General features: G+C 40.4%; 1 protein-coding gene across 1 annotated transcript in view; it reads left to right on the plus strand.

Moving 5' to 3' along the window:
- The window catches only part of TTC33 (tetratricopeptide repeat domain 33), a 371,207-nt gene that overhangs the window by 58,443 nt on the left and 290,317 nt on the right, over window positions 1-22,447 (plus strand). The window lies entirely within an intron of this gene.

Genomic DNA, 22,447 nt, shown 5'->3' on the forward strand with positions numbered 1-22,447 from the left:
CTTGTGAAGATGATACTTCCACAGGGTGTCATAACATTTAAAATCTATAGAGTTGGTCCACCCGGAATAGATACAGTATTTTGGCTATGTCTGCAAATTAGTAAGCTGATTCATCTATTGGCTTCTGTTTCCCTGAGACACCAGCTGTGGGATCTCAAGGCTTGAGTTCCAAGACCTTACTCATCCTTTTGTGTCCTTCCCTGTGTACATAAAGAGAAAACACACAACAGGGGAAAGTCTGACCTCTTGTAATAGCCATGGCGGAGGGACTGAGCTGGGAACTGGCAAGATATTTTGCTTGAGTCTCTGAGTGCTATGAGAAACTTACAGGCGAGTCATGCTATTCAAAATTTAAAAGAGAAGGCTACCTTTCTAACTACGGCGTGGCTGTGCTTGGCTCCACCTGCACAGCCACGTCATTCCTTTACATTAATTTGTGAATTAAGAAGGCCACAACTCCCATCTGCCACTGTGGTTGGACTTGCAGCTAGAGGAAAATTCTGCAGAATCCAGAGCATTTCACCTGCGATCCACTGTTTGCAGTTGGAATGCTTTGCAGGCTCCAGTGCAAAGAAATAACACATTTTTTTTATTAATCAATATATTTGTGTTGATTCTTTATAGTCCTTTTAAAGTCTTTTTCAGATTGTTAAATACAAATGTCTAAATGTTATTACAGCCATTTTATTATATGAAAATGCAGCTGTTTTTTCATTCTGTATATACTGTGATTTAAATTTTGTTCCTTTAGTTCTTTGACTGTTTAAAGTTTGTGTGCTTCTTATCCTGCATATGAGTTTTATTTCAACAGTTGCTTTATCGGGAGGTTGAATTTTCTACTTGACAGATCGCTAGTAAAATGTAGTAGTATTTTTTTTTCTCATTTTCCCCCTTACCTATTCCCCCCCCCCCACCCTTTGACTATGCATTTTTAACTTCATTTTAGAAATACCTCCATTTTATCTTCCTCCATATGGTAAAGTTCCTCCATTCTATATATCTTCTCTACTCTTTCTACCCAATCCTTTATTTTCGGTGCCTGTTGTTTCTTCCAAAACTTGGGTATCAGTCCCTTTACTGCATTTAAATAATACAATAATCCAGTTTTTTAATATCTTTTAACTGAAAACTCGGTACCAAAAAGAAGGCAAGTCTCAGGGTCCTTAGGAATATTTACCTCTGTTATTTCCTGAATTATATTCACTATGCCCTCCCAGTATTCTTGAATTTTGTGACACTCCCACCATAAGTGTATCATTGTACCTCTCTCTCCACATCCCCACCAACATAAAGGTGAGTTGTCTCCACTTATTCTATGCGCTACATTCGGTGTAATATACCATCTTACTAAACACTTATAATTCATTTCCATTTCCTTCATATTTACATTACCGTGAATTAAACTATATATTTTCTTTTGTTTTCCCGCATCAATTTCTTCTAAATCCCTTTCCCACTTCTCTATAAATAGTGGCCTTGTAGCCGTGATTAAACCTGCGAGAATTTTATATATTTTAGTGATCCCATGCTTCCCATCTCCTCTTATATCTAATAAGTGCTCAAAGGGGTTCCAATCTTCTCTTTTTCTTAATGGCACTGGGAGACTACCTACAAAATGTTTTAGTTGACCATACCGCCATTCATCCATACTCGCAAATATATCCCTCCTACTTTCAAGTTCACTAAGTGGACACAACTCTTCTCCCACCATTATATCTTTTAATTGAACATCTTTCTTCTTTATCCAATTCCCTGTAATACTCTCTTTACCTGGAGGAAAAAACTCTGTAGATCCCAGGGGCATTAACAATGAATTAAATTCCCACCCCCTTTGTTTGTGTAGTGTCCCAAACTCTCAAAACATTACGTGTAAACAAACTTGTGCTATCTTTTAATCCTCTAAATTGAGGAGGTAACCAAATGATTCTACTTAAATTCGTGTGACTTAATGTATTTTCTATGTTTTCCCAACTTTTCCCCTGTGCAATATGTGTCCAATCAAAAATTCTTGCCAATATTACTGAATTATAGTATCTCTTCATATCTGGTACCCCCAGTCCGCCTTTTCCTTTATCTCTACTTAAGATTTCATAGCTTATTCTGGGCTTCTTATTTCTCCATATAAATGATGTTATAATTTTTTTAATTATTCTAAAATATGCCTCTGAGAGCTTAATTGGTATCATTTGAAATTTATATAGAATTTTGGGAACGATTACCATTTTTATCAAGTTTATCCAACCAATCCATGACTGAAATCCTCTTCCTAATTTCTTTATTTCGTCCTTAATCTCGTTTAATAGTGGGATATAATTTAATCTATATAAATTCTTTAAAGATACAGTAAGTTTTATACCCAAATATTTTAGATCTCTTTCTCTCCAAATAAAAGGGAATTCCTCCTGTAACATTTTTTTCTCTATTTGTAAAGTTTATATTTAAGATCTCTGTTTTAGTTGGGTTAATTTTTAAGTTTGACATCTCTCCATATTCTTTTAAAGATTTCATTAAGTTTGGTAATGTTATCCTCGGATTTCCTACATAGAACAACATGTCATCTGCATAAGCTGCCACCTTATGCTCAATTTCTTCTACCCAAATTCCTTTTATATCTACATTACTCATGATGGTAGCCAAAAGAGATTCCAAAGACAGTACATATAACAATGGGGACAAAGGGCATCCCTGTCTTGTTCCATTCTGCATCCCAATGTACTCCGATAATTCCCCATTTACCATTATTGCTGCCGAGGGTTGGCTATATAATTTCCTACTCCATTCTCTCATTCTAGGTTCCATGCCTATTACCTCTAAGGTGTCTAACATATATCCCCAATTTACTCTATCAAATGCTTTTTCGGCGTCAATCGCAAGTGCCAACGCCGGAGTTCTTTCTTTCCTACTTTTTTGTATAAGGAACAAAGATCTTAAACCGTTGTCTCTGCCCTCTCTCCGTGGGACAAACCCCACTTGATCTATATGAACCAAACTCGGCATTAAGTCCTTCAATCTAGTAATTTTGCATATAGTTTAGTATCTATATTTAATAAGGAAATTGGTCTATAGCTTGAGCAGTGAGTTTTATCTTTACCTTCCTTTTGTATGAGAACCACATGAGCTTGCAGGGATTCCCTCCTCATCTCCATCTCTCCTCCCAGAGCATTCATATATATTCTCAACTTAGGTAATAGAATCTCTTCATATATTTTATAATATCTCACTGTATACCCATCGGGTCCTGGACTTTTCCCTGCTACTGTACTTTTTAATGCAAGATGTATTTCTTCCTGTGTTATAGCAGTTTCTAGGGATTCTAATTGTTCTTCATTTACTATCGGTAATCCTGCCTTTTTTAAATGTCAGTCTTCTCTCTTTTTCTCTGACTTCATCTTCACCTATGATATCATGAATCTTAATATTATATAACTTATTGTAATATTCTTTAAACACTTTTACTATATCTTTGGTTGAATGAACCAATTCTCCTTTATTATCTCTTATTTTCTCAATATAATTCCTAGATTTTTTTTTTCCTCTGAGCCCTCATTAAATACTTTCCTGGTCTATCTCCCCATCTATATCTCTCACTTATCATTTTATTAAACATTATAATCTTCTCTTCTTCGAAAATGTTATTTAATTCTTCTCTTTTATTTATTATCTTCTGCATGACCGCTTTTGTTACTCTATTTTTATGTGTCTGCTCTAATTCACAGAGTTCCCTTAAGAGTGTATTTACTTTTTCTCTTTTTTCCCTCTTCTTTTTTGCTCCTATCGCTATTATAATACCTCTACTATAGACCTTATGTGCCTCCCACACCGTAGCTACCGACACTTCCTCAGAGTCATTTTCTTTGAAGAATTGCTCTATTTCCTTCTTAACTTTCCACTCTGTCTCTTGCTCCTGGAGCAGTGACTCATTCAACCTCCATAATTTTCCTCCTCTCTGTTCTTTCCCCCATAGCAATTGCATTGTAACAGGGGCATGGTCAGAAATTGATATAACTTCTATATTTACTTTGACCAGAGACTCAATAAGCCTATGGTCCAACAGTATGTAATCCAATCTTGAATACATCTCATGTACATGAGAGTAAAAAGTGGAGTCTCTTTCCTTCATATGTTTAATTCTCCAAATATCTACGAGTTGACATTGAAATAACATTTTTTTCAAGTTTTTCAGAGATCTACTACTATCTCTCATCACAGGAGAGACCACATCTATTTGGGGATCCATATACAAATTAAAATCTCCAGCCACAATCAAATACCCTTTTTTGAAATCCATTAGTTTCCTCAGAATATTTTTTAAGAATGACTCAGGATTCTTATTCGGACAATAAAGGTTTGCTAATGTACATTCTATTTCCTATAGTTTTCCTTTCAAGAAAAGGAATCTCCCTTCCGGATCTACCAATCTCTCCTCCAACTTAAACCTTATATTTTTTGCAAATCCTATTGCCACTCCCTTTGCACGTTTAATTGGGGAATCTGCATAATACCACTCTGGATAATATCTGGATTGTAGCTTCATATTTGTTTCTTGTACAAGGTGTGTCTCTTGTAGGAATACCACTGAAGAGAGTCTATGCTGAAGTTCTTTACATATCTTAAATCTCTTCCCTTGGCTATTTAAACCTTTGACATTATAAGTCACAAAGTGAATCTCTCCCATTCTTCTCTTTTTCTCACCTCCTCTCATCCTTCTTCTCCTGTCCCCTTACTCTCCCTCTCTTCCCTATACCTTCTTCGTCCTCCATGATTTCTCCAGAATAATATGACTCCTATTTTCCTGCATAATCTCGGGTTGCCAACTCCCCCCCATACCCTTCCCCCCCACCCACCCGCCCTCCTGTCCATCTCTCCTCCACTCCTCGTCCCTCCCACTCCTCTCGCCCCCCCCCATCTCCCTTTAGGTTTACATTTTGCCTATGAATTAGTAAAATGTAGTAGTATGTAGATATAATAGAAACATAAAACTGTGAAACAGAAAGAATGTTAGGGCTTGTGTACACAGTCGTTGACCCAATTCTGGTTAAAGAATTATCCACTGGATGGAATGTTGTGCGCATGCGCCAAACTCTTTTTTCCCCACTATATAGTGCAGACGAATTATCTCCTGCAGCTGCTCCTGCTTGCGAAGAACCACTTGAAGCTTCTGTCTTCGATCCATTCCTGCTGACTGCCTACAGTGATTTTGGTCTTCTCCAGCTATCCAACCCTCTAGTCACTCACCCTCACCTGCTACTCTCTGTCCAGGTGTCATGAATACTTGAGTCCTTGCCTGTTACTGGCCTCATGTACACACATTCATTTAGAGGCTCTTAAGTGTTCAAGCATAAAGCTTCCAGCTCTTTCCTGCTCCCATGGAGCCACAGTTGGCATGCACAGTTGGCCATACAAGTGAATGGCTGTACCCAGCCATACTCATGTAAAGAAAAAATGCTCTTGTGCTTCTGTGTTTACTTGTATGTGTGTATTTGGCATATTTCCCAAATGTGTGGAACTTGGGTTTGGGGAAATACACCATACGTGCATGCACAGGTAAACACTGATGCACAGGATCATCACCATTTCCATGAGTATGGCTGCATAAAGCCATTCATCTGCATAGCCAGTTGTCCCTACCACCTGCACTGGTCTTCAGTTCCTATCTTCTTTTGGTTTTACCAGGTGGACTGTCAGGCCTTATTTGATGCCAGCATTGGGCAAAAGATCTTTCAGGTGGCTGCAGGCAGTCCTTAATTTCTGTTGTTTGTTTCGCCTGTTACCTTTATTGTCCACCCTCTAGTTGGACTGCTTTTGAACGTCTTGAAGGTTTAAAGGCTAAGTTCACCTTTTTTGTTTTTTAAATCCAACTCCCCTATGTACCAATATGCCAATGCTATTGTGCCTATGTTGTAGAAAAATAAAAGCTTTCTTTGATTTTGAGAACAAGGTCTTACCTTAGCCCTTGCTGTGTTTCTTGAAAAGCTTCATTACTTGCTGGTGTATAGATTTAGGACAGAGAAGCCAGTAAGACACAGGAAGAAGTTTACCAGCTGACCTCATTAGCACACACATCTTTCACTGACCTCATTAGCACACACATCTTTCACTGACCTCATTAGCACACACATCTTTCACTGACCTCATTAAAACCCACATCCTTCACCCTTCAAATATTTTTTCACAGCATCCCAGACATCTCCCCACACGTGCATTTGCCTGGCTACCCCAGTGTCTCTTCAGATGGGCTCAGGATGCATGCTAAACTCCCTGGGGCTGCATGCAGCCCACAGGACACCCCTTATGTAGTACAAAGGCCTGCCTGATTGGATATGGAATGATTGGATAGATGGTGTGTCCTCCTATTATATAGTTTTGGTAAATCTAAAGTAGATTGTACAGAAATTGTACGATCGGATTGTATAGTGTATGGCCACCTTTATACACCTAACATTACCTAGTTGTGCTTTTACTGTCAATTGTTAATGGCACACCAAACATAGAAGCAAACACACATTTTGCCACATGAAAAAATGGATGACAAATGTAGCAAAATGCATGGTAAAAGATGTGCAACTTGCACCAGGCCAAAATGTCCCATGAACTACTTTGCCAGTGGTCTGTCCTATGTGTGTCACTAGAAAAATGAGCCAACAAACATCCTCTACTCTAGGTGTGAATGGGGCTTGAAAGTGAAATTGGTTTGTATACACAAGAACAATGAGGCTCTATTCACATCTGTGTGTTTCCGAAAGCATTTTAAACTGCATACTTTGCCATGCGTTTCAGAAACATGCTGCAAATGTGCATCGTGATTGTGTTGTCAATACATGTTAAAGGCACCCCAAGTGCAGCAAAAGCAAAGAAAATTGCAGCAACGTGCCATGCTCCGCTCCAAAAAAAAGTTCTGGAGCTTCTCTGGGGCGATTGTTGCATGTAGGGCAACATATTCAAGTGAATCAGCTGCCCTATGCATGACGAGTGAAAACACTCCAAACCACCCAAAACAAACACATTTTTGCTACGTGGAGATCTGAATGGGGCCTGACAATTGAGTGTCTCCATCCACTCCTTCCTATGTACTTGTATAAAGATGGCTATACACTATGCAATCTGATTGTACAATCTCTGTACAATTTCCTTTAGATTTACCAGAACTATGGAATAGGAGGACATACCTGAACAATCTATTCAATTTGTATCAAATCAGGATCCTAGCATCTGTCTATCACCTTTACCCACCCCATCAGGATCCTAGCTGCTGTCTATCACCATTACCCACCCCATCAGGATCCTAGCTGTTGTCTATCACCTTTACCCACCCCATCAGGATCTTAGCTGCTGTCTATCACCATTACCCACCCCATCAGGATCCTAGCATCTGTCTATCACCTTTACCCACCCCATCAGGATCCTAGCTGCTGTCTATCACCATTACCCACCCCATCAGGATCCTAGCTGTTGTCTATCACCTTTACCCACCCCATCAGGATCTTAGCTGCTGTCTATCACCTTTACCCACCCCATCAGGATCCTAGCTGCTGTCTATCACCATTACCCACCCCATCAGGATCCTAGCTGCTGTCTATCACCATTACCCATTCCATCAGGATCCTAGCAGCTGTCTATCACCTTTACCCACCCCATCAGGATCCTAGCTGCTGTCTATCACCATTACCCACCCCATCAGGATCCTAGCTGTTGTCTATCACCTTTACCCACCCCATCAGGATCTTAGCTGCTGTCTATCACCTTTACCCACCCCATCAGGATCCTAGCTGCTGTCTATCACCATTACCCACCCCATCAGGATCCTAGCTGCTGTCTATCACCATTACCCATTCCATCAGGATCCTAGCAGCTGTCTATCACCTTTACCCACCCCATCAGGATCCTAGCTGCTGTCTATCACCATTACCCACCCCATCAGGATCCTAGCTGCTGTCTATCACCATTACCCATTCCATCAGGATCCTAGCAGCTGTCTATCACCTTTACCCACCCCATCAGGATCCTAGCTGCTGTCTATCACCTTTACCCGCCCCATCAGGATCCTAGCTGCTGTCTATCACCATTACCCGCCCCATCAGGATCCTAGCTGCTGTCTATCACCATTTCCCGCCCCATCAGGATCCTAGCTACCTACATCGCCAGCAGAACCACCTGACATGCTGATAGACAGCCATTGATGTCATAGCCATTGATAGCAGGGCAGACTGGTCATCACCTATGCATGGACTGCTTGGATCTGAATACAGTAAAGTCTAAAGAGTAATCCGTAGACATGGCATCTGCATAGGGTACATGACCCTGCAGATCATTGCCACTACTAAACAAAAAGAGATCATTGGTAGGATTAAGGCTGCATGCACACTAGTGTTTGGAACTGGAAAAAGCGCTGGTAATAAAGTTTTTAGTAGCGTTTAGAAGCGCTTAGGTGCGTGATTGTTTTTTTTAGTGTTTTACAGTACTATATTATTATTATACAGGATTTATATAGCGCCAATAGTTTGTGCAGTTCTTTACAGTACATGTAGACAAAAATCTGCCTTTTAGTTTAGAGCATTTTAGTAGCGTTTAGCTTTTTTTATGCTGAAAAAACGCCCCGAAAAACTGTACAAAGATAATTTTTCTTTTGCTCCTAGACACTGAAGCTTAAAAAACCGCTAATAGCCAAAAATGGTGTGCATGAACACAAAGGGTAATACTACTTAGCTTCTAGGAGCAGAAAAAAATGCTAATAGCTTCTTGGAGCTTAAAAATACTAGTGCGCATGGAGCCTAACAAGTATTTTTTTCCAACATCAATTTATGTAAAAAAAAGGCACAAAATGCCTTTCTGTGTCTTTCAATGGATGAGAAAGAAAATAGAATTTAAAATAAAAATCCTTTTCTTGAATGTCCCATCCTCAGTATTTATGGTCATGCTCTAAGTACTGCTTTGCTGAAAAACTGCTTGGTAGAAGGAGGGGTTCTCCTGAGCTGAACAGTCTGGATAAAAGCACACAGATGTGTCCCAAAGGAAATAAGTGAATGGTATATGTCAACTGTGATTGGTGGGGAAAAAACTCACTGCTGCCATGGTAAAAACACATCGGTTTGTGAGAAGTAGGAACAGGAGCCAGGCGCTGTGTAGTTTTGTGATAAAAGTAATACACCTTATATGGAGGTGTGCCTTTAATAATTCACATGGTAAAAAATAAATAACCAACCTGTGGCTTAAGAAGCCAGGTTCCAAGATGGACGGCCTGTCCGCTCAGAGGGAAGCAGTGGAGTAGAATACCTGTCAGTGCAGGGACCACGTGTACCCGACGTCCCAGCGTCCTGATGACGTCACCACGATGTGGAGAGACGGAGGGGGGAACTCTTGCTAGAGCCGCAGCATTAGAAGGAAGAGGCCGGTTGCCGGGACAACATGTTTCGCGCACATCACAAAACTACACAGCGTCTGGCTCCTGTTCATAGTTCTCTTGAGCTGGCCTTCAATTTTTTGCTTGCCATTGTCCATTCCTCCTGTAGTCATCAGTATAACCCAAAGGTATAAGACTTCCTGTGTCCCTCAGTGGACAAGTAAAAAAGCCCTTTCTTCTGTGAGACTTCTAATACTGCGATAAGTGGAATCAGACTATGCCAAGGGAAATTGGAGAATTAAAAGAAATGGAAAATTACTTAAAGAGTTTGAGCCCATAACTCTGTGACAGTCCTTTAAACTTTCGATGAGTGTTATTTGCTATAAGTAAATTTCCCATTGTAAGTAACTTCAGTCTCACTGTCCTCTAGTAAAACTTTTATACTTGTCTCAAATAGAATCATTTTTGTTTTTATTTTTTACCTAGATACTCTGTTCCAAAGCATCATTGACGAAACCAGAGGGAGCTTTAGTATGATTCCATTTTAGAATTGTGTTTATAGAGTGAGATTAACGAAAAATGGAAAGTATTGTTAGAGTAATATTGTATGAATTGGCATTATGGTCCAGCACTTGAAAATGCATTTACTCTTCTTATTCAGAATAAAGAAGTGATCATGGAAGATGTTTTTTTTATAAACACAGTTATGTGGGTGTCCTGTTGTGCTAGACTTAAGCTCCTTCAGTTTATGTTTCAGTTCATTTTCCCGTGTGTGATGTCCGTATTCGATGGTGAATGAACCTTTTTTTTTTATCCCTTCCCATGCTGTCCATACTTTTCATAGGGTGGTTTACTGTTTGTACTTAGTAAAAGTTGCAGAAGTATGTTTGCAAACTCAAATAAACTAAACCTCTGGAAATGTCCTGATTTTTTTTTTAATGGGAACATATTCAACAATGCAGCTCAATGATAGTTAAATAGTTTTAAAGTGTTACTAAACCCAGGACCCTGCATTCACTAAAACAGGTCTCCCACACTAGACAGAACATGGAAATGCAATTATTTTAGTAAATATAAACTGCTAAATACTTTTTCTCATCAGCAGTTAGAACAGTCTTGTGACTTCAGCAGAGCACTGGTTAAAGCTTGTAGGAGGAGTTTTCTTTCTGCTCTAGGAGGGTGCAAAACCCTTTGTCTGGACAGTGCTGATTGGCCCTGTGCAGATCACATGCCCTCTTCCAAGAAAAAAATAACCTCTTTAGTAATACACACTAAACTGAGCATGTGCATGTGGCTATGGGTTCAGTCTGTCTTATCAAGAAATAGGACGCAGACATTTGAACAAGAGGAGGGGTAGAGAAGTCAGGATCAAACAGCCTTTTTACACAATACAGAGGATTAACCCCTTAGGTTCCATAGTGTGTATAACAAGCATGTTTTACTGCATATACAGACTGATTTTACTGTTATGGGTTCTGTAACAATTTAATGGTTTTGTTCTGTAGCAGAGTTTAAATCCCACCTGAGGAACTATGCTTGTATGTTCTCCTATGTTCCCCTGACTGCTTTGATGTCCTTCTGCTTGTAGGTTGAGTGACTTGCTCCTAAACTGCCCTTTCAGGGGGCAAAAAATAAATAAATAGAACTGGAATCTTACCTTGACTTGGCCATCATTGTGATCATGCTGAGCCCATTATATTACTCTGTAATAAGTGTTAAAATATCGGCAGACCTCTGCAGTTGGTGCCAGGGTTCTCTATAGATATCCTTCCCTTGTCTGGAGATGGAATTTACATTAATTCTTAATGTTCAGTACCTTGAAAAAGTATTCATACCCCTTGACATTTTCCACATTATGTCATGTTACAACCAAAAACGTAAATGTATTTTATTGGGATTTTATATGATAGACCAACACAAAGTGGCACATAATTGTGAAGTGGAAGGAAAATGATAAATGGTTTTCAACATTTTTTACAAATAAATATGTGAAAAGTGTAGCGTGCATTTCTATTCAGCCCCCCGGAGTCAATACTTTATAGAATCACCTTTCATTGCAATTACAGCTGCAAGTCTTTTTGGGTATGTCTCTACCAGCTTTGCACATCTAGAGAGTGAAATTTTTGCTCATAGCTCAAGCTCTGTCAAATTGAGTGGAGAGCAAAAATTGAACAGCAATTTTCAAGTCTTGCCACATATTCTCAATTGGATTGAGGTCTGGACTTTGACTGAGCTATTCTAACATATGAATATGCTTTGATCTAAACCATTCCAGATTCTCCCACCTGAGCTGTGGATCTCTGCAGATATTTTTTTATAACCTAACCCTGATTTAAACTTCTCCACAGCTTTATCCCTGACCTGTCTGGTGTGTTCCTTGGCCTTCATGATGCTGTTTTTTCACTAATGTTCTCTAACAAACCTCTGAGGGCTTCACAGAACAGCTGTATTTACACTGAGATTAAGTTATACACAGCTGGACTTTATTTACTAATTAAGCAACTTCTGAAGGCAATTGGTTCCACTAGATTTTAGTTAGGGGTATCAGAGTAAAGGGGACTGAATACAAATGCACGCCACACTTTTCAGATATTTATTTGTAAAAATATATGAAAATCATTTTTCTTCCACTTCACAATTATGTGCCACTTTGTGTTGGTTTGTCACATAAAATCCCAATAAAATACATTTACATTTTTGGTTGTAACATGACAAAATGTGGAAAATTTAAAGGGGTATGAATACTTTTTCAAGGCACTGTAAATTAAGAATTGAAAACTTGTTGGGACTTTAAAGGCACTTAACAATAAGACTATTAATGATCATAAAAGCATTCCAATTTTTTATAAAATTACAGTACATTAATAACACCGTGTATATCATGTTAACAGACAATATGCTGGTTGATCTACATCACTATAGCTCAGTATTTCTCAATTCCAGTCCTCATGGACCCCCAACAGGTCATGTTTTCAGGATTTCCATTATTTTGCACAGGTGATTTGATCAGTTTCACTGCCTTAGTAATTACCACAGCTGTTTCATCTGAGGGAAATCCTGAAAACATGACCTGTTGGGGGTCCATGAGGACTGGAGTTGAGAAACACTGCTATAGCTGAACCACCATGAATAATGTATATACTGCAAACTGGTAATGCCCCAATAGTATACATTGACCCCAAAGTGTTTCAATTCTATGTAGGAATCATCAGGAGGACATATCACAGTGGTTACATTTTAAAAAAATCAGCCGCTAGAATGAGTGTGTTTCCAAAGTGGGACGCTCACAGTATGTGTCTAGTAGGGCACAAGGTGCACTAAACAGTTCCCCATAATTAGGTAACCCAAGGGGTGGCAGGAAAAAATGAGATAGATTGCCAAAACTCTCCATATGGATTGCCTTCAAAGTAAGACAAAGCAAGGCCATACTGATTATTATACCAAACTGCGCCCAAACACTATAAATTCCAAGGGACCAAATCCTCACTGAACATTAATAGAGAAAGGAGAGAGAGAGATGTCTTCCTCACTCCTGGACCAAAATGATCTCCATGATCCTAAATGTATGGTATCACAAAGGTCTTTTTTTTAATGTTGAAGGCTCATCACCACCCAAGGGCCATTGGGTTCTATGTCTACTCTTGGGTCATTACCAGTTTGCCGTATATACATTATTTATGGTGGTTCAGCTCTACTGCTGTAGGTCATATTGTCTTTTGACATGTAATGCAGTGTTTTTAATGTAATCTAATACAAATTTGAAATGCTTTTATAATTATTGATAGCCTTATTGTTTATTGCCTTTAAAGTCCCAACGCATTTTCATTTGTTATTTTTTGAGCCATGGGATGTTGGCACTGTCTTACTCACTAGACTGGATGTGTGTCTTCATTAGTAAGTGTAATAATCCTTTCAGCATAAAACATCTAGAAGGGTAGGTTTCCAAGGTAGCTCCTTTTCTGAAACTTTGGTTGAACTCTGCATGGAGGAGGTTGATGATTTCTGTTAGATCTAAGTTTCATACCCTGATTCATTTTCTGCTTATTTCGACACCATCTCATACATATTATTATTAGAGTTTAGGCTTTAGAAACACTGTGAACATTTTAGCACTTTTCATTTGTGTCTTTTCAGCTCGATCCATTACTTTGAAAGTCTGGTTGATGAAAGTTCAACTTTACATATCTCTGCATATATTTATTTTGGGAACAATTTTATTTCTCTAGTTCAAAATGACCAGTTCGGTTAGTGCAATATGTGAGTTTGTTCTCACAGGTAGCACAGAGCATTCTGTACATGTGATGGGAACAGGTCTTACATCATTTACTCAACAGTGATCTTCACACAACTTTCTGTAACTTTAAACTCCGTTCCTGAGACTAATTCATTACCTTTTGTTTAAACCTATGATAGCTTTCAGCGAAAGGGATTAAGCTGAACTATTTAGTTATTTTTTTTTTATTTCTAATGTAATGAGTGAGAGGACTTGAGTTCCAGTATAAACATACTGTAGGTTAGAAAAAAGGAGCGGAGATTTCTGATTGCTGGTGTACACTGGTCCTGGCATTGTATATGATTAGTCTTTTCAAACAGTGTTGGGTTAGAGCAGGGGTGGGCAAACTTTTTGACTTGAGGGCCGCAATGGGTTCATATATTGGACCCGGGGGCCAGACCAAGAGTAGATGAATGATGTGTATGTGTCATCCATAGTAAGTATAGTAATATTCCCCCATAGTAAGCATAGTAATTAATCCCCCATATAGTAATTCATCCCCCATAGTAATTCATCCCCCTTATAGTAATTCATCCCCCATATAGTAATTCATCCCCCATATAGTAATTCATCCCCCATATAGTAATTCATCCCCCATATAGTAATTCATCCCTCATATAGTAATTCATCCCCCATAGTAATTCATCCCCTATATAGTAATTCATCCCCCATATAGTAATTCATCCCCCATAGTAATTCATCCCCCATATAGTAATTCATCCCCCATATAGTAATTCATCCCCCATAGTAATTCATCCCCCATAGTAATTCATCCCCCATATAGTAATTCATCCCCCCTATAGTAATTCATCCCCCATATTAATTCATCCCCCATATTAAGTCCCCAAGTCCCCCCGTGTCAATTCACTTACCTTTGCTCCGCGCGTTCCTCTCGCCGTGTTCCCGCGCCGTTCCGGTGTAGCATGAAAATCTGTCTCCTATGAGGATCTGTCCCCCTCGACGTATCTGCGCATGTGCCAGTTTCAGGCATTAGCAGCCGATCGGCGATCTCTGGCACATGCGCAGATACGTCGAGGGGGACAGATCCTCATAGGAGACAGATTTTCATGCTACACCAGTCTTCAGGGCGGACTGTGAGAGGAGCCTAGCGGGAGCCTAGCTCCGCGGGCCGGATTAAAAGGTCCGCCGGGCCGTATACGGCCTGCGGGCCGTAGTTTGCCCATTGCTGGGTTAGAGTGTTTGTCAAGGCAAAAAAAAAAAATATATATATATATTAAGTGCATCTCTGGAATGCATGCACATTACCCCGTGTCAATTGTCAATTTAGGCAATATGCAAAAAAAAAAAAATAATTATTGATTTCTCAGAAATTTAGTGTGCTTCTATCTTCCTCCTGACATTACAACACAGTTCTAAATTCCTAAGCATGTGGTGTCATCTCTGTCTACTTCATTTATGATGGATTACAAAGAACACAGACCCCTTTCTCCTTCTTCTCATCTCTATAATCCCTTCTTGTACACAGGCAGAGAGCATAGGAAGTTACCAGCTCACAAAACGTCTGGCTGGATCAATATGTAATTTCTGCATTTATCAAATATATATATATAACAAAACACTTTCAGCTTCCATGCACTCTAGGGACAAAAAAAAAAAATAGTGGCTCACATTGCACAAGAGTTATTGGGCATTTGCTTTTATAAGCATTTTTTTCCCCCAATACATTCCCCTCTGCTCATTTTTCAGTGTACACTTAAACATGCCAAACGCTCCTAAATGCCACATTTTTGTGCGTTTAGACACATTTATGAGCATTAAGCATTTTTTCTTCCTGAAACCTGTTCTCGAAAATGCAGTTCTGAAGCCTGTATAAGCAGGATGTTGTGCATAGACCCTAAATAGTATATTTAGACCAAAAGGAGGGCAAAAAAAGAAGGTAATTTTTAAGGTTTACATATACTTTAGTAGAGGGGCTAAGATGATATTTGCAAAGGTTTTCTAGAGCCCTCTAGAGTGTCCATTGCCCTCACTCATGTATTAAAGTGTTCCTGTGGGATAGTAGAACATTGCTAAATTGGCTTCTCTCCACTTCTTTGTGACATGCCCCCTGAAGCCACAAATTAGTATTATTATTATACACGATTTATATAGAGCCAACAGTTTGGTCAGCACTTTACAATATGACGGGAGACAATACAGCAAACAATACAGTTCAATACAAGAGGGAAAGGAGGGCCCTGCTCCTTGGAGCTTACAATCTAAATAATGGGTTGCTCTTTTTTAAGTCCCACCACCCTTGCCTTTCTTTAGACCAGCATTGTGATGGGTGGCCAGAAGGAAAACATGGTGAGTGTCAGGAATGGACTTGCCAATAGTGGTGGGACTCTCCTGCCTTGTGGGCTGCAGTACCAGGGCTGGCCAGCTGGTGCTCTCAACAACCAGAGGTTCACTTCCGCAATTAGCCATCACCTGGGGCTGATTGCAGGTGGTGTATTTAAGGGATGGCCAGACCTGCAGTCTGTGCCTTGGTGTGTATTTTTCCATGGGCCCCTGTATCTTGTAACCTGCATTCCTGTTCCTGCCTGACTTGTTGCCGACCCTGCCTGATCCTGACCTCTGCTGACTTCTCCTGTTTGATCCCCGGCTTGTGACCCTGACCATTCTCTGCCTGACCCCCTGTACCTACCTGTCCGTTAGTTGCTGTACCTGGCTCGTGACCTGACTACTCTCCGCCTGCTCCTCCTGTACCTACCTGCCAGATAGTTATCGACCCGGCCTTCCTGATTACGTTGTGCTCTATATGTGTATGTACCTGTGCATCTATATCAGTTTAGGTTTGGGTTTGTTTCACCTTGTTGTATGTATTTTTGTTAGCTTGGGGTTTGGTGCACTGCATTTATATTTGTATTGTTAGTCTTAATAAATTGTCCTTTTTATACCATATCTGAAGCCGGCGTTTCCCTGTGTCAGTCCACACACTTCTGGTCACACCCGCATCCCTGACAGTGAGGTTACACATCAACAATTTCTCAATTGGCTGGAATTATTTTATCTTTATGTTGGCTGACAGTTCACAATGGTATAGCATAGTACATTGAGCTTGGGTAGGATACACCTAGACATACAATGAATAGATACGATTACCTTAAGTTAGCATTTAAACAGATTATGATGGTCTTCGTTATTTAAAATTTAGGAAGATTTCAGGATAAAAATTTCCAAAACCTTGGATTGCCCCAACATTGGCTTGTTGAGTTAATCATTGCAAAGAGCAATAATGATTTCTAAACTGCCCCAACCTTTAGCAACCAATCAGATTTCAGATCATTGCTTAGAATAGAGGGAATAAAAACCTGTTACTAGTTTGCACATCTGTCTGTCTTCTTTTAATCAGTAGTGATGGACAACTTTCATAAGTATTGTATAATTACTGAAAATGAAAATAATATTTCAGTACAGAGCAGCTCCCATTCACATGCTATTGTTTCACGTAATTTGCTTCTTGTACTCTTTCTTTAACATTTCCATCTGGAAGCTTTAAATCTCATCACACTGTGATTATCTAATTGGAGATGTTCTCAGCTTCTATTTTAACCTCTTGCTTTACCTTGCTTGGACGTCATAAGGACTATGTGAAGATCTCAATGTCCATAGCAATATATCCTCCACATTTCACTCTTTGTGAGGGAGGGAATTAATTTTTGGATTGCGGAGTTTTATAGCCGGAAGCAAAAATAATGTATTTATTGCAGTGAACCCAAATTATAATAATGACTGTGCTAAAGCAATATTGCACTAGCATGGTCCTCCTGGTTTTTTTTTTTTTTTGTTTTGGCTGCCTATAATGCCCTTGCTGCTTCTTTGCAGCCCTCATCCAGTTTAATAGTTATTCTCTGGTTGATAAAAGATTCACTTGTTTTACATTGTTTTATAGCTCACTACATAAGGAAATGCTTTATGGCCCACTTCTCAATGTTGCAATTGATAGTATATTCTTGCCTAACTTCTGTATTTTTTTTTACTGGAAATTAAAGGATTTTTTTGCAGGTAATAAAATGTGCATTTATTATTGTTTGTTGTTAGGAGCCTATAAAGCATTGCACCATCGATCAGCAGACAGGTTTCCTGCACACTGTCAGTGTATCTGCTTGCTTGTACATCCCATAGGGCGAGCCAGTACGTTCTGACAGAAAGGGCAGCACACTGGCTAAATGGTTAGCACTTCCGCCTGGCAGTACTAGGGTCGTTGGTTCAAACCCCACCCACGGCACCACCTGCCTGGAGTTTGCATGTTCTCCCTGTGCGGGTTTCCCCTGGGTACTCCAGTTTCCTCCTACATGCCAAAGACAATCCTGTCCAAATTGGCCCTAGTATGTATGAATGTAAGTTAGGGACCTTAGATTGTACGCCCCTTGAGGGTTAGGGGCTGATGTGAATGTACAATATATATGTAAAGCGCTGCGTAAAATTGACGGCGCTATATAAGTACCTGAAATAAATAATAAATAAACTACCACAATGATCACAACGCCTCAGTAGTTCATTGATGATTTTAAGCCGACAGCCGCTAAGACTAAGACTTGTAAGTCCATTTATTCACAGAATATTGTAAATGAATGACGTGTGGACGGAGCCCCGCAAGCTTTATAAAAAGTGACAGCTAGTACGGGAAACTTCTCCCCGTACTTCTGTCTTAGGAGGTGGGAGGTGGCGGCGGCTGTAGGATCGGGAACATGTTCCGTGTTCCATCCTAAATACGGGTGGAACATGAAACATGTTCCCAAAGGTGAACTTATCCTTTAAGTGTGAATTGGCAGAGGGAAAAACAATTAAAATTCTGGGGTGCATCACAAGAGAGGTTACCAGCAGCAGGAAGGAGATCCTGATACCCCTAAATAGATCTTTATTTAGACTTCATTTATAATATTTTGTCCTGTTCTGGAGACCTCACTTACATGAAGATTTGATGACGCTAGAACAAGTCCAGAGACGAGCAACAAAAATGGTGACATTTCTGAGAAATAAAACTTGTCAGGAGAGAACTTAACATGTACCAAGAACACAGGGACATGACCTCAAACTAGCAGAAGGAAAGTTCAAAACTACCCTTAGAAAGTATTACTTTACACAAATGATTGAAGTCCGGAATAGACAGCAGAAGTAGTCAACAGTAAGTGATTTTTTTTTATATGCTTGGTACAAACATACTGTAGAATAAATCTATGTTCATGCAAAAAGTTTAAAAACAAAACAAAAAAGTAAACAAAAATGTCAAAAAGGGGAAGACTTGTTGGGCCACTTTGTCTATTTCTGCTGTTACTTTTCACATTTCTATGGTTTAGTCCTTATTTAAAGTGATTTTAAAGCCTTATTTTTTTAAATAAAATAACAAACATGTCTATACTTACCTGCTGTGTGCAATAGTTTTGCACAGAGCAGCCCAGATCCTCTTCTCGGGTCCCCCGCAGGCTCTCCTGGCCCCTCCCTCCTGTCGAGTGCCCCTACAGAAAACAGCTTGCTATGGGGGCATTCACACATGGAGCCGCTGCTGGCCCTGTCCCCTCTCTCTTCTCATTGGCTCACTGACTGTGATTGACAGCAGTGGTATCCAATGGCTCCCACTTCTATCTTAGTGAATAAGAAGAGGGAGTCCCAGGATAGCCGAGACTCCAGTGCAGATCGCTGGATCGAGAGTGGGCTTAGGTGAGTATTGGGGAAAGGGGGGGGGGGGGCTGGGGGTGATGCTGCACACAGAAGGTTTTTTAACTTCATGCATAGAATGCATGGAGGTAAAAAATCCTGAGCTATTAGAACCACTTTAAGGACAATATGTAGAGCCATTCTGCCCCTTGGCCAATTGTATATCTAGAACTGCTGTTTTATTTCACAGATACAGCCTAATATTATAGAGCCATTTATTCCAAGCTGCATATAGTTGTTTCAACCTTGCCGATTATCATCAGTACAGTGCATGGAAATTGTGGATATAATGGAGTAAATCTTGGGGAGTAACAAGAAATATCCTGATATGTTATGGTGAGGAAGGCCAATAGAAGCCAAAAAGCCCCCACCCCCATCTTAGAAGATAAGGAATCTAATGGTTCATTTCCATCACAGATCCCAAAAAGAAGGGGTTTGTTCCTGATGAGGGCACAGTGGACAGAGCCATGTAAATTATTTATTTCTGTCCCCTGGTCAAAGCTACACTACAAAGACAGCTAAAAAATTTTCCTTATGTATCAAGGTGGATCTGTAATTAGTGACTTCTCCTGTGCCTTTGACATCAGCTCTTCTAGATTGGAAACTTAATAGGGGGTACAGGATTATAGTCAACAGCAACCTCTGCAACCCTTGATTATGAATTACTGGATTGAAGTTATCTTTACGACACCCCGAAACCCCCGAAACAGTGGAGATTCCACCATCCAAACTCTTTAGCGTAGATGGAGAAATCAGTTGATTTTCTCTTGTCCAGCAAGTCATGCATGGCTATTGTTATAGTTAAAAGCAATCTGTATATACTGTGAAAAATATATGAACCCCTTACTGCGCACATGGAGAGAAAACACACACAGAATAGTTGTGAGAAAGATCTCTAGTCTATTCAGAATGTTACAAGGGCTTTAGTACAATTTAGAGGTAGAAATTAGATCACGTGTCAGTTGGCTGGACAATACACTTCTATGTCTTAGTAGGTGCTCAAGATCACAGCTGGCTGTGAGCCTAGGAATAATGTATCTCAGTTTTTCTCATGAGAATGCAGCTAAAGAAAAGAATCTTTAACAAAGAATTACAAATATAAACTTAAATCTCTAAACCATAGCTCTGAGTGAGGCTAACTTGCTCTCTATCCTAAAGTTGGCCATACATGGATTGAAATTCGGCCACTTCAGCAGGGACCAGCTGGATTTCGATCCATACGTGGACAACTGTGATCAATCAACTTCTGTTCAACCACCCTGTCAGTACATTGTGTCTCAATCAGCACCGCAGGCGGTAGACGGCAGCTCTGATCTGTGTAATTTGATGGCAGGGGTTTCTCTCCGCTGTCAGAATAAAATTATTATTATTACTATACAGGATTTATATAGTGCCAACAGTTTGTTCAGTGCTTTACAATATAATGGGAGACAATACAGCAACAATACAGTTCAATACAAGAGGGTTAGGAGGGCCTTGCTTCTTGGAGCTTACAATCTAAGAGGGAGGGGCTAGTGATACAAAAGGTAATAACTGTGGGGGATGGACTGGTAGGAAGAGTAGAAGATTCCATTATTAGCTGAGGGCAGGATAGGCTTCCCTGAAGAGATAGGTTTTCAGAGATCGCCTAAAAGTGAGGGGAGTAGGCGATAGTCTGATAAATTGGGGTAGAGAGTTCCAGAGGATGGGGGAAGCTCTGGAGAAGTCCTGGAGACGAGCATGGGAGGAGGAGACAAGGGATCTAGAGAGCAGGAGGTCGTGCGAGGAGCGGAGAGTACAGTTTCAGTGATATTTGTAGACAAGATTGGTGATGTCATTTGGGGCAGAGTTATGAATGGCTTTAAATGTTATTGTTAATGTTTTGAATTTTATCCGTTGGGCAATGGGAAGCCAGTGGAGGGATTGGCAGAGAGGGGTGGCAGATACAGAACGGTTAGTAAGGTGGATGAGTCTGGCAGCAGCATTCATGATAGACTGAAAAGGGGTAGCCTGCGCTGAGGTAGGCCAATGAGGAGGGAGTTACGGTGAGAGATAACCAGGGAGTGAATAATTTGATTAATGGTTTCTGAGGTTAGGAACGAGCATATCTTGGAGATGTTGCGAAGTGAAGTCTACAAGATTTGGACAGCGATTGGATTTGGAGCTGAGAGGACAGATAGGATTCTAGGATTACACTTAGCACCCTGGCTTGAGGGGATGGACCGGTGGTTGTGTTATTGATCTTGATGGAGAAGTCATGGGAGGGGACACGAGCTGGTGGGAATATTATGAGCTCAGTTTTGGAAAGATTGAGTTTGAGGAAGTGGAGTGACATCCATGCCGATATGTCACTTAGTAGGTTAGTAATGCGAGAGGAAACTGAAGCGGCGAGGTGAGGAGTAGAAAGATAGATTTGTATGTCATCAGCATAGAAATGGTACTTAAAGCCATGGGAGTTTATCAAGTGACCAAGGGAGGAGGTGTAGATGGAGAAGAGAAGGGGTCCAAGGACAGAACCTTGAGGGACCCCTACAGGAAAAAGGGAGTGGAGAGAAGGAGACAGAGTTATAGGTAACGCTGCGATAGGTAGGAGGAGAACCAGGAGAGAGCAGATCTTCGGAGGCCAAGAAAGTGGAGTTTTTTTGAGGAGGAGGGGGATGGTCAACAGTATCAAAAACCGCAGAGAGGTCAAAAAGTAAGAGTACGGAGTAGCGGCCATTGGTTTTAGCAGTTAGTAGATCATTAGTGAGCTTTAGTGGGGCAGTTTCAGTGGAGTGGAGTGAGCGAAAGCCAGACTGTAAAGGGTAAAGAAGGTTGTTGTCAGTGAGGTAGGAGCTCAGGTGATTGTAGACTAAGCGTTCTAAGAGTTTGGAGGTAAACGGGAGCAGGGAGATGGGTCTTAAGTTGTTCAGGTTGGTGGGGTCCAGAGAGGGCTTTTTAAGTATGGGAGTGATGTGTGCATGCTTTAGAGGGGTAGGGAAGGCACCGTTAGAGAGGGAGAGATTGAAGATGTGAGTGAGGTAGCATAGGATAGAAGAGGGTGACCGTAGTAGTTGTGAGGGGACAGGATCTAGGGGGCAGGTAGTGAGACAGGCTTCTGAGAAAACCTTTGGTAGTAGCAAGGTCAAAAGAGGAAAGTGTTGAGGGAGGTTTAGTATAAGGTATGCTAAGTGGGATGGATGTCTGTGCAGTGGAGA

The sequence above is a fragment of the Staurois parvus genome, unplaced genomic scaffold, assembly GCF_062004578.1.
Source record: "Staurois parvus isolate SC_StPar_1 unplaced genomic scaffold, SC_StPar_1.0 ptg000438l, whole genome shotgun sequence".
Taxonomy (NCBI): Eukaryota; Metazoa; Chordata; class Amphibia; order Anura; family Ranidae; genus Staurois; species Staurois parvus.